This window comes from Equus przewalskii, chromosome 6 (genome assembly GCF_037783145.1).
Source record: "Equus przewalskii isolate Varuska chromosome 6, EquPr2, whole genome shotgun sequence".
Lineage (NCBI taxonomy): Eukaryota > Metazoa > Chordata > Mammalia > Perissodactyla > Equidae > Equus > Equus przewalskii.
In genome coordinates, this window is record NC_091836.1 from 47,704,537 (window position 1) to 47,716,451 (window position 11,915).

Consider the following 11,915-nt stretch of genomic DNA (forward strand, 5'->3'; position numbering starts at 1 on the left):
TACAACAGACACCACAGAAATACAAAAGATTATAAGAGAATATTATGAAAAACTATATGCCAACAAACTGGACAATCTAGAAGAAATGGATAAATTCCTAGACTCTTACAATCTCCCAAAACTGAATTGAGAAGAAATAGAGAATCTGAATAGACCAATCACAAGGAAAGAGATTGAAACAGTAATCAAAAACCTCCCCAAAAATAAAAGCCCAGGACAAGACAGTTTCTTGGGAGAATTATACCAAATATTCAAAGACAATTTATTACCTATCCTTCTCAAACTATTCCAAAAAATTGAGGAAGATAGACGTGTTCCTAAGACATTCTAAGAGGCTAACATCACTGTGATCCCAAAACCAGACGAGAACAACACTATGAAGGAAAATTACAGGCCAATATCTCTGATGAACACATATGCAAAAATCCTCAACAAAATATTGGCAAACCGAATACAGCAATACATTAAAAAGATCATACAGGGGCGGGCCCGGTGGTTCACCAGTTCAGATCCTGGGTGTGGACATGGCACCACTTGGCACACCATGCTGTGGTAGGCGTCCCATGTATAAAGTAGAGGAAGATGGGCATGGATGTTAGCTCGGGGCCAGTCTTCCTCAGCAAAAAGAGGAGGATTGGCAGTCGTTAGTTCAGGGCTAATCTTCCTAGAAAAAAATCATACACCATGATCAAGTGAGATTCATATCAGGCACACAGGGGTGGTTCAACATCCACAAATCAGTCAATGTGGTACACCATATCAACAAAAAGAGGAACAAAAACCACATGGTCTCCAAAGATGCAGAGAAAGCATTTGACAAGATCCAACATCCGTTCATGATAAAAACTCTTAATAAAATGGGGATAGAAGGAAAATACCTCAACATAACAAAGGTTACATATGAGAAACCCACTGCCAACATCATGCTCAATGGGGAAAAACTGAAAGCCATCCTGCTGAGAACAGGAACAAGACAAGGGTGCCCACTCCCACCAGTCTTATTCAACATAGTACTGGAGGTTTTGGCTAGAGAAATTAAGCAGGAAAAAGAAATAAAAGGAATCCAAATAGGCACTGAAGAAGTGAAGCTCTCACTCTTTACAGACGACAGGATTACGTATATAGAAAACCTAAAGAATCCATCAGAAAACTATTAGAAATAATCAACAACTACAGCAAAGTTGCAAGATACAAAGTCAATGTATAAAAATCAGTGGCATTTCTATACTCTAAAAATGAATCAACAGAGCAAGAACTCAAGAATACAACCCCATTTGCAATCACAGCAAAAGAATAAAATATTTTAATAAATTTAACCAAGGAGGTGAAAGACCTATACAAGGAAAACTCTAAGACATTACTGAAAGAAATCGAGAATGACATAAAGAAATGGAAAGATATTCCATGTACATGGATTGGAAGAATAAACATAGCTAAAATAGCCATACTACCTAAAGCAATCTACAGATTCAATGCAATCCCAATCAGAATCCCAATGACATTCTTCACAGCAATAGAACAAAGAATCTTAAAATTCGTGTGGGACAACAAAGACCTTGAATAGCCAAAGCAATCCTGAGAAACAAGAACAAAGCTAGTGGCATCGGAATCCCTGACTTCAAAATATACTACAAAGCTACAGTAATCGAAACAGCATGGTACTGGTACAAAAACAGGCACACAGATCAAAAGAACAAAATTGAAAGCCCAGAAATAAAACCACACGTATACGGACAACTAATCTTCAACAAAGGAGCGAAGAGAATATAATGGAGAAATGAAATCGTCTTCAGTAAGTGATACTGTGAAAACTGGACAGCCACATGCAAAAGAATGAAAGTAGATCACTCTCTTTCTCCATACACAAAAATAGACTCAAAATGGATCAAAGATGACTCGAAGGTAAGACCGGAAACCATAAAACTTCTGGAAGAAAATATAGGCAGTACACTCTTTGACATCAGACTTAAAAGGATCTTTACAAATACGATGTCTACCAAGACAAGGGAAACGAAAGAAAAAATAAACAAGTGGGACTTCATCAGACTAAAGAGCTTCTGGAAGGCAAAGGAAACCAAGATCAAAATGAAAAACCAACCCACCAAGTGGGAAGAAATATTTGCAGATCATATATCCAATAAGGAGTTAATCTCCATCATATATAAAGAACTCACCCAACTGAACTACAAAAAAATAAACAACCCAATCAAAAAGTGGGCAGAGGATATGAACAGACATTTTTCCAAAGAAGATTACAAATGGCCAATAGGTACATGAAAAGATGCTCAAAATCACTAATCATCAGGGAAATGCAAATCAAAACTATACTTAGATATCATCTTACACCCATTAGAATGGCTGTAATCACCAAGACAAAAAGTAGTAAAAGTTGGAGAGGTTGTGGAGAAAGGGAACCCTCATACACTGCTGGTGGGAATGCAAACTGGTGCAGCCACTGTGGAAAACAGTACCGAGATTTCTCAAAAAACTAAAAATAGAAATATCATATGACCCAGCTATCCCACTACTGGGTATTTATCCAAAGAACTCGAAATCAACAATACAAAGAGACTTATGCACCCCTATGTCCACTGCAGCGTTACTCACAATAGCCAAGTTGTGGAAGCAACCCAAGTGCCCAATGACTAGTGATTGGATAAAGAAGATGTGGTGTATATATAATGGAATACTACTCACCTGTAAAAAAGACATAATCTTCCCTTTTACAACCACAAGGATGGATCTTGAGGGCATCATGTTAGGTGAAATAAGCCAGACAGAGAAAGACAAACACCATATGATTTCACTCATATGTGGAATGCAAACAAACTTACAGACAAAGAGAACAATTTAGTGGTTACCAGGGGTCAGGTGGGGGTGGGTGGGCACAAAGGGGTGCAGGGGCACATTTATATGGTGTTTGACAAACATTAATGCACAACTGAAATTTCACAATGTTATAAACTATTTAGACCACAATAAAAAATTTGTTTAAAGAAAAACTCCTGACTTCCCAAGCTGTTAGCTCCGCTGGGAAGTTGGAACCTGTAGCCCCAACTGGGCACAAGGTCTCTTCTCAGTCTAACCACACGGTATGAGATTTGTTCATTCAATTCTCAGGTGTACATTTTACACTGGAGGGAAATTTATTTTAGATCATTTTTTGAATGTATCCTGAGAGAAATTTGAAATATAAAAGTCTATAATATGCCTAAAGTAATTCAATTCCTATTTGGACTGATAGAACAAAAAAAACAAGAAAAGGTTATGTAAATGAGGGATGTACTGGAAAGTATTCATATGCTTAAGAGATTGGAATGCAAAACTCTTCATGCATTATTTTTTTTTTTAAGATTGGCACCTGAGCTAACATCTGTTGCCAATCTTTTTTTCTTCTTCTTCTTCTTCTTCTTCTCCCCAAAGGCCCCCAGTACATAGCTGTATACTCTAGTTGTGAGTGTCTCTGGTTGTCTGGTTGTGCTATGTGGGGCACCACGTCAGCATGGCCTGATGAGCGGTGCCATGTCTGCGCCCAGGATCTGAAACAGCAAAACCCTGGGCCACCGAAGTGGAGCCTGCGAACTTAACCACTTGGCCACTGGCAGGCCCCCTCTTAATGCATTTATCCACTTATTTGAACAAGTTTTTTTTTCTTGAGAAAAAATATACATACAATAGAGCACTTTACTGTCTACAACTCACTGGTCTTCAGTATATTCACAGATACTGTGCAATCATCACCGCAGTCAATTTCAGGACATTTCCATCACCTAAAAAGAAACCCCTATACCCTTAACCTCTCACTGCCCTGTCTTCCCACCTAGCTCCTCCAAGCGCCAGCCCTAGACAGCCACTAATCTATTTTCTGTGTCTATAAATTTCTGTATTTGCTGAGTTTTACATGAATGAAATTGTATAATATGTGGTCTTTGTGTTTGACTTCATTCACTTGGTATAATTTTTTCATGGAATTCCATGTTGTAGCATGTATCCATACTTCATTCGTTTTGTTAAAAATTTAGATACAATTGACAAGGAACATGATATTCATTTCAGGTGTACCACAATACGTCTAGTTAACATCCACCACCACACAGTTATAATTTTTTTTACTTGTGTTGAGAACTTTTAAGATCTACTCTCTTAGCAACTTTTAAACATACAATTCAGTAGTATTAACTAGAGTCGCTATGCAGCACATTATATCTCCATGACGTTTATTTTATAACACAGAGTGTGTACCTTTTGATTACCTTCTATATTGACTCCGTAACAGTTACATCTTATCCATGTTTAAGTGTATGGTTCATAGTGTGAAGTACACTGACATTGAAACCAATCTCCAGAACGCTTCATCCTGCAAAAGTGCAACTCTGTGTATCAAACAACAATGCCCACTTGTCCCTGACCCCCAGGCCCTGACAACCACTGTTCTGATGGCTCTATGAAGTTGACTACTCTAGATACCTCCTATCAATGGAGTTGTACAGTTTTTGTCCTTTTTTGACTGCCTTGTTTCACTTAGCATCATGTCCACAAGGTTCACGCATGTTGTAACAAGTGTCAGAATTTCATGTCTTTTTAAAGTTGAATAATATTCAGTCGTATGTGTGTACCACATTTTGTTGATCCATTCGTCTCTTGATGAACACTTGGGTTGCTTCCACTTTTTGGCTACTGTGAATAATGCTCCTATGAACACAGGTGTGCATATATCTGTTTGACTTCATGTTTTGAATTCTTCTGGGTATCTACTCAAAAATGGAATTGCTATATCATATTGTAACACTTGCTGTAATATTTGAAAAAATGCCATACTGTTTTTCACAGTGGCCTCATGGTTTGCATTCCCACCAGAAGTGCACAGGGGTTCCCATGGGTGTTTTCACTGTCCTGATGGTGTGCTTTGAAGCAAAAAAGTGATTAATTTTGATGGAGTTAAATATGTTTTTATTTTTGGTGTTATAACTCTTCATTCTTTGCCAAATCCAAGGTCATATTTACGTCTTTGTTTTTTCTAAGAGTATTTTGTTTTACCTCTGGTTTTGGTCTTTGATCCATTTGGGTAAAATTATTGTGTGTGGGGTAACATAAGGTCTAACTTCATTCTTCTGCATGTCGCTATCTAGTTGTACAGCACCAATTTTGAGAAGAATATTCCTTCCTCATTCTTGGTACCTTTTTCAAAAATCAGTTGACCATAGGTGAATGGGTTTATATCTGGAATCTCAATGAAATCCATTGATCTGTGTCTGTCCTTGTGTCACTATCATATTACCTGGATTACCTTGCTGAGTAGTCAGATTTCAAATAAGGAAATGTTAGTCTTATTCCTTTGTCTTACTTTTGCAAGATTGATTTAGTGATTCTGATTTGCTTGTAATTCCGTATAATTTATGAAAAGCTTGCCAATTTCTGTAAAGAAGTCAACTGAGATTCTGACAGGGATTATGTTGAAAATCTAGATCATTCTAGGAAGTACTGTCATCTCAACAGCGTTAAATCAAAGGATCCATGAACATGGGCTATTTTCCCGTTTATTTATTTATTTATTTATCTTTAGGGTTCACTTTTTTTTTTTTTTTGCTTCTATTGGTTAGGGAGTAATAAAGAACAAGAGAAAAGATGTCATCACTCCAAGATCTTTGCTCATTTTATTAAAGATCTGCAATGTCTGAATATCCAGTCCCCTCCCAACCTCACCCAATTCCTTTTAATTTCCAAAAATGCAAATCACATGTTTGGCAATAAAAATAGTTTAATGGTTATTATTACTAGAAATTAGTTTCAGGGAAAATATGACTAGAGGAGGATGTTTCTACACATACCCTCAGAGTGATTGCAGTTCTGTAACTGGTACCTCTTTGCATGTGTGTACATTCAGTAATGACTTTCCAATAGCAGTAGTGCATAGGTTGTAAATTTAAAATATATAAAAGTGTATAATCATTTATCTCACACTATGTGGTTATCAAATATGCATTTTTTGATACAGCTCCCTTTTTTTTCATTTTACCTGTGACCTCCTTCACCCATTTATGCCACCCTCCACCCCATGCCTCTGGCAACCACCACTCTCTTATCTGTATCCATGAGCTTGGTGTTTTTGTTTGTTTGTTTTAGATTCCACACATAAGAGAGATCATACAATTATTGTCTTTAACTATCTGACATATTTCACTTAGTGTAATGCCATCAAGATCCATCCACATTGTCACAAATGGAAAGATTTCACTCTTGTTTATGGCTGAATCATTTCCATTGTATATTTATGCCACAATTTCTTTACCCATTTATTTATTGGTGGACAGAGGTCATTTCCGTATCTTGGCTATTGTAGATAATGGTGCAATGAATATGGGGTGCATACTTCCTTTTTACTTAGCATTTTTCCTTTCTTTGGATAAATCCACAGAAGTTGGGGGGCCAGCCCCATGGCTGAATGGTTAGGTTCACGCACTCCACTTCGGTGGCCCAGGGTTTTGCTGGTTTGGATCCTGGGTGCAGACCTAGCACTACTCATCAGGCTACGCTGAGATGGCGTCCCACATAGCAAAACCAGAAGGACCTACAACTAGAATATACAACTATGTACTGGGGGGCTTTAAGGAGAAGAGGAAGGAAAAGAAAAGAATATTGGCAATAGATGTTAGCTCAGGTGCCACTCTTTAGATAAAACATCCACAGAAGTGGAATTGCTGAATCATATGGTAGGTCTATTTTAATTTTTTGAAGAACTTGCATACTGTTTCCATAGTCACTGCACCAATTTACAGTCCCATCAACAGTAGACAAGAGTTCCTTTTCTTCACATCCTTACCAACATTTGTTATTTCACACTTGTAGATCTTCACGAATTTTTTAATGGTGTTTTGCAGTTTTTGGAGTATTTTCTACACCTTTTATTAAATTTATTCCTATTTTATTCCTTTTGATGCTACTATAAGTAGATTTCTTTTGTTAATTTCATTGTCAGATTGTTCACTACAGTGTATAAAATATAATTTATTTTCATATACTTATCTTGCATCAGAAAAATTTGCTGTACTCGATAATCAGTTCTAATAGATTCTTTAGTGGATTCCTTAGAGTTTTCTAGGTACAAGATGAGTCACATGCAAGTGAAGATAGTTTTACATTTTCCTACCCAGGCTGGATGCTTTTTATTTCCGTTTCTTGCAAAACTATTCTGGCTAAAATATCCAGTACATTGTCAAATAAAAATAGCAAGAGCAGACATTCTTGTTTTGTTCCTCATTTTTGGAGAAAATATCTAGCCTTTCACCTTTAAATATAGTATAGGCTGTGGGTGTCCCTTACTTGCTCATTATCAGCTTCAGGAAATTTCTTTCAAATCCTGGTTTGCTGAGTGTTTCTATCAGGAAAGGATGTTGGATTTTGTCAGGTATTTCTTCTGTGTCTCTTGAGAAATTCAGGTCATTTTTGCTATTCACTCTATTAACATGATGTACTACATTAACGGATTTCGAGAGGTTAACCCAACCCTGCACCCCTGGAATTAATCCCACCTGGTCATGGTGTATAAATCTTTTAGGTTGTTGCTGGATTAGGTACTAATATTTTTTGAGGATTTTTTTGGATCCATATTCACGAAAGAAATAGGTCTGCAGGGTTTTCTTGGTGATACTTTCGTCTGATTTTGGAGTCAGGATAACACTGGCTTCACAAATGAGTTTGAAGTGTGTTGATTCTGTTTTGGGGGAGATTTTGTGAAGAATCACTGTTAAACCTTAACTGTATGCTTTGGAGCATTCTGCTGTGAAATCCTCTGGGCCTGGGCTTTGCCTTATAGGTAGCTTTGGTTACTAATTCAACCACTTCACTACTTATAGTTCTAATCAGATTTTCTGTTTCTTCTTAAGTCACTTTTGGTAGTTTGTGTATTTCTAGGAATTTGTCTGTTTCATCTAAGTTATCTAATTTGTTTCCATGCAACTGTTCAATGAATTTCTTTATAATTCTTTTTATTTCTATAATCTCAGTAATAATATCCCCTCTCTCATTCTGATTCTCAGAATTTGAGTTGACTCTTTTTCTTTAGGTCAATCTAGCTAAATTGTCTGTTAGCTCTCTATTGTTAATCTCATTGATCTTTTCATAGAACCCACTTTTGGTTTCGTTGATTTTCTTTATGGGTTTTCTATTCTCTCTTTTCTTAATTTATGCTCTAATTTTTATTATTTCCTTTTCTCCTTACTTTTGGTTTGGTTTCTCATCATTTTGAATGTGTTAGGTAAAAAGTAAAGTTATTTATCTGAGATCTTTCTTCTTTGCTAGATTATGCAGGTTGCTGTGTGTAGAGAGACCTGCATCTTTGACTTCAGGAGTCTTCCATGCAGCAAAGTTGATTATATATCCATGGAGGTGATGCCTCTGTCACCTCACCAGGAAACGCTCAGACTTGTCTGCTTATAGGTATCACATACGGCATTAGCCCTAAACCTCCAAATTTATTATATATCTTGCAGGACATGTGATTTTAATTGAATAATATGTCTTATTATGTGTAATGTATGTATTTAAACAATAATCAGAGAATTGACCTCTTATCAATTGTAGTAATTTCCCAGCTATTTTATATTTAGCTTATCAAATAAACAATGCTCTCATCTCTAATAACAATATTGCTTCTTCCGTCTTATTCATCAGATGGAACATTGTGTTTCCTGACATGAAGCTATAGATGAAAGCAACAACAAATACTTGAGGTGAAAAGAAGCATCTTTGATTGTTGTTTGAATTGGTTCTTCCTTTCAGTGGGATGCCTCTCACACAGCAGTCCCTCTCCATGCTCTGCTCTGAAACATCTTCTGTGAGTACTAGGCTGGTCTGGCAGTCACTGTGCCTGAGAGTGACCACAGCATTTTAGCACCGAAAAGTGACTCAGAATACTGTGGCAGCCTCTGCAGATTTCAACTAAAGGCAAGGGCAATCTATTCCATAGTGGGGATTTTAATAAGGCCTGTGGGGAAGAACAAAGTTGTATCTGATTCTAACAGAGTGTCCATCCTAGTTAATGAACCATTATTCCTAATTTCATAATAAGAGGTGGAGTGTGCTCAGTAGAAAAGCTTGGTCTGTGTCATGCAGCCTGGTGATGAATCTGAGCATCCTCCTGTGTAAAGTCACAGCCGTCACTCAGCTCCCCTAAGTCTCAGTTTCCTCTCTTATCAAATAGGATCATACTAGTGCTTCCCCGTTAGAAGTCTGCGCAGATGAAAAGGAATGAGCCAGCCCACCTATGGTGCTGCGTGCAGTGCCTCACACTTAGTAAGCCTCCCTAAAGTGCCTTTATTATTAGTGTCAGCGTTCCTGTTACTATTCTCACTGTCATTATCATCATCATCTTTATAACGACTTAGAAAGCAGAATTCTCTCAGTGGAATCTACATTTTACACTGCAGATGATGCAATGTTCCTTGACACATAAAGTTGCAACTGGCCTGTAAGATCACTGGGAACTACTGAATTTAATAAACTTATGTGGTGACTATTTTGATTTCCTCTATGGGTGCTTATGTTCCCATACTTTGAAATCTTCACTAAATAAATGCTGTGATAATTAGTTTTTGCTAACTCATGCCTTCCCCACTAGATAGAATAATTTGGTTGATCCTTCCTCGCACCACTACCTAGAACACCATGTCATGCATAGTTCAGTCAGAACATGAAGAAAAAATAGTTTTAAAAGTATAAACATTTATCTTGATGTTGTGCCATTCAGAGGTACTTCATTCTTCCCAGCACAAGGAGAATCAATTGCTCTCTTATTTTCATTCAGAACCAAGAGCATGTTGGTTCACAACCTCGAGAGTTTGGGTGACATCTGAAACTGGCTCCTGTCCCTGGAGGGCAAGGAGAGACTGAAGAAAGAAGCAGATCACTCCAGATTGGGAGGTGGCAGTTTTAATAAGCGAAGGAACTAATATATGAGGCTTGTCTTGGGTGGTACAAGATGAGCAGATTTATTCACCCACCTGCTAGAATCTTAAAAGTTTATATAGATGCTTTAATGGGGTTCAGTAATGTGTACAGACCAGAGGGTCTCAACAACACATTATTCTCTCCAGGCTGCACCCTTGAAATTGCTCTTAGTTTGGGAACATTGGGTGAAAGGTATATTCCAAGGACAGGGGACTGGGTAAGGAGGCTCCAATTGTCCAAGGTAGGCTGGAGGGTCAACCAGTGGTCACATCCTCTCTGTGACCTCCTCCAACAAAGCAGCTTCTTGAATCTTCGGTAACTCATTCCATTAGGGCCATTTTTCGATGTCATGGAAAAAAATCTCTCTCTCCATACCTACAAGTAACTCCCTGTACTTCTTAAATGGAGCTCTTCTTTGGCTTAGAAGACCACTTTGTGGGATATTCTTGAGTTCTCATGGGCTTCCTTCAGTGCAGCTGGATACACCAGCACTCTGAGTATATTCTGGCCCACATGTTTCCTATGATTGAGATAAACAGGAACCATATACTCTTACTAAACACAACCTTAAGATATCATGTCTATGGTGCTGACCACAGAGCGCCATGATGTGACCTCAAGACAGAGTCAGACTGTCCCTAATATTACCCATGAGAAGCAGAACAATTTATCCATTCGTCAGTGCAGGAAGCACATCCCCAGTTTCTGTCCAGATGAGGCCACTACTGGAACTGTACAATGCCCACAGGTGCAAATGAAAGTAGGGTTGGGAAGGGCATTGACGAAATGTAATTTTCTCAGCAACATGTTTCTGAGAGTGTGTGAGAGCGGAGCCGGACTTATGCATCTTCCCAAGGTGAGTGCATATCATTAGTATGGCGTGTCCTTTATTTGCAGTATATGAGGAGTTAGGATATAAAATTAAAAAAACAGAGGCATTCCTGACTTAGCAAATCAGAGTGATTTCCAAGAAAACTGCTTCTAGACTGTTATTTTCCAGATAGGTCTTAATGGGAAGACAAAAAACAGATAACAAAATGGAAATATCTTCTCCATCTCTCAATGCTTGATGCTGAATACTCGCAGGACTTTTCTTCCTACACTGGATGGTGACTGATAGATGATGCTACTGCCCAGCAGTGTTCCCCCTTGTATAATGAGCACTGGCTGCAAACTGGGCCCTTCTTTTCTGTTTTCATTGAGATCACTTATGGTTCTTTGGCTCTGCCCCTCAGTGTCCATCTGTCAGATAGCCTCCAGGTATCCTTCTGTCTCTGGGCATGGTGGAGATATTGCTGAAGTTCAGGTGGACTTGGGTGGGGCATTTTGACTCAAATGATATCAAAGATGAGCATTTCCTTAGGAATTGGGAGAGGAAGTTGTCAGAAGTGGTATCTTGGCAGACCTCTATGGAGAGGATGCCTGTCACGGAGTGATTCCAACACTGTCAGAATAAATGTTATTCTCTAGTATCACAGACTCACCAATCAGTGAGATGATTATTTAGATGAAATCAGTTTTCTGATAAGTCTCATTACAGTTGGATTAAATAGTGTAACAACAAGTAAGGGTCATCTGTGTGGGTCATGACCACAGACAGTGATTTCACCACCAGTGAGAGAGAGTCCGTGCTTGTATTTTCCATGGGATACAAATATTTTCACGTCAAAAACATTTTCTAAAATTAAGCAGTCTGAATACTCAGAAGTCACTTTTCTTCTGAAATGATGGCTTGTTTTTGTTCCCAACACTCTTGTGCTGAATCTGATTGAACTGTTGGAAGATTGCCCACCTAAAGCATCCCTGATGTGGTAACTGAACTCAATAGGTTTACGTCGGTGATTGTGGAGCCAAAAAGCACAACCAAGGCAGAATAGGTGAAGAAAGGTTTATCAGCTGCACAAGCAATGGAGAACACCAGGGATATCTTCCAAAGCAATGTCTCCTCAAACAAGGGTTTGGGGTGTGTG

General features: G+C 38.2%; 1 protein-coding gene across 1 annotated transcript in view; it reads left to right on the forward strand.

The window, feature by feature from the left end:
- The window catches only part of LOC103568045 (zinc finger protein 709-like), a 156,857-nt gene that overhangs the window by 70,910 nt on the left and 74,032 nt on the right, over positions 1 to 11,915 (forward strand).